This window comes from Dendrobates tinctorius, unplaced genomic scaffold (assembly GCF_039654945.1).
Source record: "Dendrobates tinctorius isolate UK_male_01 unplaced genomic scaffold, ASM3965494v1 ptg000188l, whole genome shotgun sequence".
NCBI classification, from domain to species: Eukaryota; Metazoa; Chordata; class Amphibia; order Anura; family Dendrobatidae; genus Dendrobates; species Dendrobates tinctorius.
In genome coordinates this window covers 2,397,522-2,403,387 of record NW_027361855.1, presented here as the reverse complement: position 1 = coordinate 2,403,387, position 5,866 = coordinate 2,397,522, and positions in this window count along the sequence as shown.

Here is a 5,866-nt window from a genome sequence, read left to right as displayed (position 1 = left end):
ACCAAAATTGAAGGATGCAGTAGGCCACACTACAGATTACTCCATGGAGCTGTTTTCACATACCATGCCTGGGTTATCAAGTCAAATCGTGATTTACCCAGGCAAAGATGAATCTGACATGGAGTGCACTGATGCACAGCCACTGATAGATGATTCTGCTGGTACATTCACTCAGAGCACTACATTGTCCTCGCTGTGTACTGAGCCAGAATCTGATCCAGATGTAACTCCGGTGCCCCTTCCCGCATACTATACCACTAAACACGGTGACACAGAGGAAAGTGCACATGACATTGAAGAGGAGGTGATGGATGACCCAGTTGTTGACCAAGATTGGCATCCATTGGGGGTAGAGTGTGCCGCTGCCAATAGCTCAGAAGAGGAGGAGGAGCAACCGCAGCGGGCATCGACATCGCAACAGTTGTTATCTGGCAGGCCCGGAGCAGTCCAAAAACGGGTTACAAAAGCCAAAAAAATTGCAGGACAGCTTGGCCAGACGGTCAAAAAAGTGCAAGGCCTCAAACTGTCTTCCCTAGTAGGAAGAGTGCAGTGTGGCACTTTTTTAAACAAAATCCTAATGATCAGGCAAAGGTAATCTGTAAGAAGTGCGCAAAGACCTTTAGCCGAGGGAAAAATCTGAGAAATTTGAATACCAGTTGCATGCTAAGACATTTAACCACCAAGCACATGCAAGCTTGGATGGACTACCAAAACTCATGTACCACATGTGCTACTGCTCCCAAAGAAGGTAGTCAGCAACGCAACATTGTTTCCCCCACTGTAAGTCCACCGGTTAGCACACCACCAGCAGCAAATGTTGAGTTGTCGTCGAAAGGGCAAATCAGTCAGGGAATCACACTGTTATTGCAACGAAAGACTGAATCTAGGCCATCAGAAAGAACACCAACTCCATCACCATCATCAACCCTCTCTCAGTCCACCATGTCCACTGATACTTCCACCATATCCAGCTCTCAAGTCCAGCTCACCCTACCAGAGACTATGAGTAGGACAAAAAAGTACTCATCCTCTCATTTGCGTACACTGGGTTTGAACACCCACATTGCCAAACTAATCTCGTTAGAGATGATGCCCTATCGGTTGGTTGAAAGCGCAGCTTTCCGCGAACTAATGGCCTACGCAGTACCACGGTATGAACTACCCAGTCACCACTTCTTTTCTCGCAAAGCCATCCCAGCCCTCCACCTTCATGTGAAAGACCGCATTGTCCATGCACTCAAGCTGTCAGTGAGTGGAAAGGTGCACCTCACAACTGATGCATGGTCCAGTAGGCATGACCAGGGCCGTTACGTGTCCATCACTGCGCACTGGGTTAATGTGGTGGATGCAGGGTCCACAGGGGACAGCGGTGGTGGCACAGTGCTGCCTAGCCCACGGTATAGGAAACAGTTGGCTGTAGGCATTCGACCCTCCTTCTCCAGAAGCAAAAGCTGGTCCACAGAGCACAGTCGCACGAGCACTGCATCCGCAGTGGACAGTGTTGCAAACGAGGTGTCCCCCTATCGATCAGCTAGTAGAAAGCATCAGCAGGCTGTGTTGCAGATGATGTGTTTGGGCGACAGACACACTGCAGAGGTACTGGCCGACTACTTTCAGCGACAAACTGAGTCATGGCTGGGCAGTCTACATCTTGAGGTAGGCAAGGTAGTTAGTGATAACGGCCGGAATTTTGTGGCAGCCATAGCCCTTTCAAAACTCAGACACATACCTTGCTTGGCTCACACCTTGAACCTGGTGGTGCAGTGCTTCCTCACTAATTATCCGGATTTAACAGGCCTGCTCCTTAAGGTTCGAAGACTGTGCTTGCACATCCGCCATTCGCCGGTACACTCCAGTCGTATGCAGAAGCTGCAGCGATTACTCCACCTTCCCAAGCACCGCCTAATTATCGACGTTGCAACAAGGTGGAACTCCACCCTACACATGGTTGAGTGGTTGTGTGAACAAAGGCAGGCCGTAATGCATTTGTGGGAGGATACACGGGCAGGCACTTTGAGGGCAGACATGGAGTTGACAGGTGTGCAGTGGTCGTAGCTGAAAGACCTCTGTAAAGTCATTCAGTGTTTTGAGGAATGCACACGGCTGGTAAGCGCAGACGACGCCATCATAAGCATGAGCATCCCAATTATGCGTCTGCTCATGCAAACTTTGACGCACATTAAGGAGCAGGCGTCTGCAGCCGAGGTTGATGAGGAGGAAGAGGAGGGAAGGCTTGATGACAGTCAGCCATTGTCTGGTCAGAGAACTGTCGTGGATGAGGTGGAGGAAGAAGAGGAAGAGGAGGAGGAAGATGATGGGGATGATTATTTAGGGGAGGAGGATGCTTCTCGTGGGGCAAGAGAAAATGTTGGCTTTGCAAAGTCTGGTACAGGGTTTGTGCGTGACTGGAGGGATGTGGATTTGCCAGAAAGTGCTCCTCCACCCAGCACTCGCAGTGCATCATTGACACCGGGAACATTGGCCCACATGTCAGATTATGCCTTGCAGATCCTAAAAAGGGACCCCCGCATTGCCAAAATGATGAACGATGATGACTACTGGTTGCCCAGCATCCTGGATCCACGCTATAAAGGCAAATTCCAAAACATCATGCCACAGGAGAACCTTGACCTAATATTGGCTAACAAACAAGCTAATCTGGTAAACCGGTTGGTTGAGGCATTCCCAGCACACAGCAGCAGTGATGGTTCTCACACTAGCCGTAGGGGCCGGGGGCAACTTGGAAACGGTGTTGGTGGTGGACACATCAGAAGTGGCGTTGGAGACAGGGGTTTCATGACCATGTTGTGGACTGATTTTTCAAGTCCCGCCCACACGACTGGTAATACTGCATCGATTGAAAGTGACAGGAGACAGCACTTGTCAAGTATGGTTACAAACTACTTTTCCTCCCATATCGATGTTCTCCCTCACAGGTCATTCCCATTTGACTATTGGGCAGCTAAACAGGACACCTGGCCTGAATTGGCACAATATGCCTTACAGGAGCCCGCATGTCCAGCTGCAAGTGTGCTATCGGAAAGAGTCTTCAGTGCTGCTGGATCAATACTGACAGAAAAAAGGACCTGTCTGTCGACCCAAAATGTGGATGATCTAACCTTCATTAAAATGAACCATGATGGGTTTCCAAGGATTTTGTCCCACCTTACCCCACCTTACACATAGGTTGCCAGAAAAATTGTTTTCTTTGGTCCGCCTGTTCCTGGGACTTGACCAATTTTGCCTTTAGCAGCAGGTGAAAGTCCCACATCAACATAAGGCATTTTTTAAACCTCCCTAACTGGGCAGCCTCCTACCCCCAATGGCCGGGGTCACCACTGAGCGCACGCAACCGTGCGAGTGCCATTGCCCTGGACAGGTGGGTGGGCCGACTCGTGGGCACGGGCACTGGCACAGGGTCCCTCATAGTGCAATCAAGTGTCTCTGACGGTGGTGGTGCACACCCTCCATCAGACACATCGCCGTACTATGAGGGGCCCAGTGCCAGTGCCGACGCCCACGAGTGGGCCCCACTTGCTTGGGCAGGGCCCCAGCATTTGCAATGTTTACCTCTCCCTGCTCCTCCGCTGTGTAGTCTGGGCTGTCAAATCCATCACTGGGACTGGCACTTCAAATTTGGTGAACTGATAGAAGATGATGGTTAAGATGTAGCTATGCCCTGTCCCGCTGGCCGGGATCTAGCTTCAGATGATCAATGGCTTCCATTTCTTATGGACGTCGACTCACAATGAGATGCAGTAGTGGTTTCTCACCAGCTTTAACAGTTTTCCTACCCACAAACGTGTGACATTCCAGCGCACATTTTTAAATGTGCCCTCCCTCTCATGCCAATCCAATTGAATCGCCTACGGCCTGTGGCTTCTGTGTTTTGCACTCCAAAGTTACGTGACAGATCATGATAGGCAGTGAGCACCATGTTTACATCTCTCCCTGTGATCAAAATTGGATGGATATGAGTAACGGCGATGGGATCAACGGTACTGCGATACAGCAACACTTTCTTCACAAAGAAAGGTTTTTGCTGTGTCCACACACTAATTAATTGAGGGTCAGCATCGCCTTTGAGAATTGTGACGGAAGTTGTTCCCGTGAATAGTAATTCGTAGATTTCTGCAATCACTAGACTTTAGGTAAATAATTGTATGCATCTAATTTCCTATTGCAGAGAGTCTGGGCTGTCTTACTGAGTGAGACAGAAATATAAATGAAGATTTAAAAATACCACCAAAAGTGTATCATGGTGTACCCTTGAAATACATTTCCTTTTTTCTAGTTTTTAGATTGTTGTGTAATCCATGCAGAGAACACGGAGATTTTAAATGTTTAAACTATGCTCTCTATACCTGCTATCCAGTGATAATGTACCCTATCTCAACTTTGTACAATCTGGTCTAATCCATACTGGGCCTGAGACTATCTGAGCCTGCCTCCTGATCGATACATATAGGTTTTTAATGTGTAAACTATGCAACATATATACGTGTTATCCGATGAAACTGAACCCTTTATCAACTTTCTCGAATCTTGTAGAATCCATACTGGGCCTGAGAACGGCTGCAGAGCTGTTAAGCAAGCTACAGCACCTGTGGTTTGGACACGTAATGTTTTGCATTTTTTCTGGAATGGCGGTTAGGCCGAAATCAAGAATTGCTGTTGACCTGCACTTAATGGGAAATCATCGTTCAATGCAAATTATTGGAATCCCAGATCCCCATCACTAACGGTGTTCAGCGGGTTATCTGCACCTGTAAGCGACAAAAGATGGTCCTTTCAGTGTAGCGCGCATGTAGCCCCGGACATAGAAGGCCTTATTAGCCCTGTTATTGCTCGATCGCGCGTGCCAGAGCCTCGCGTATCCCTCTAGTAAGCTTTACGCGTACCGCAGGGGCATGCCGGAGTCTCGTTCGTTAACGGAATAAAGCTGACAAATCGCTAGCACAACTACAAACAGACATACCACACCACACACACACAATCGACAAAGCTTTCAATGTGTTCATCTTTTTTTGAGGTGGCATGGTTGTGGTTTCCCGGGTGGAGTCCAATTAAGCCGCAGGCTCCACTCCTGGTGGTGCCCTTTTGTACATTCCTTTAAGGTTCAGCTTTGCAATCATACACACTTTGGCTTCATGGACACTGTTTGGAGGTTCATGGGAATAACGCCGCCCGATCGCCAGTTGCCAAAATTTATTGGTGGGAAGTACGATGGTATATGATCGTTTTCGTTTTCAGATTTTGTTTTTTGGGGTTTGGTTTTTACATTTTTAGTCCAAACTTTCTTGACTTCATAAGGGCATGACAAGCCTAGATCTGTGTCTCCTCCACCTCCTCCTTTTACTCCTCCACCTCTTTTGTAAATGTAGTTGCCCTTTTACATTTGTTATTTTTGTCTTCTGAGCATTTTGTCGGCTTTGGGACACCTTTTAAGGTGTTTTGTAATTGTTTTCTATGTGTTAGTATGTGTTTGCCTGCCATTGCTTTCAGTGTGGTTTGATGAACATTCGACGAACTTGCCTCCTGTGCGACGAACCAAAACACTAGCTGGGTGGCTCAACACTACTCATGATATATAGACATACATTGTTAATGTTCAAACTATGCAATATATACCTGCTATCTGATGATACTGTACACTTTGTCTACTTTTTATATTCTTGTCTAATCCATACTGAGCCTGGGAGTGTCTCTGTGTGACTGATGGAATATATATGGAGATTGACAATTATCCTTTGACTGAATAGAGCTGTACACTTCTGATACAGCACCATATATGAGATGTTATTTTGTGTCTATTTTGTGCTAAATTTGGAAGTTTGGTGGAAGAGTTCGCGGACGTGGGCATAGG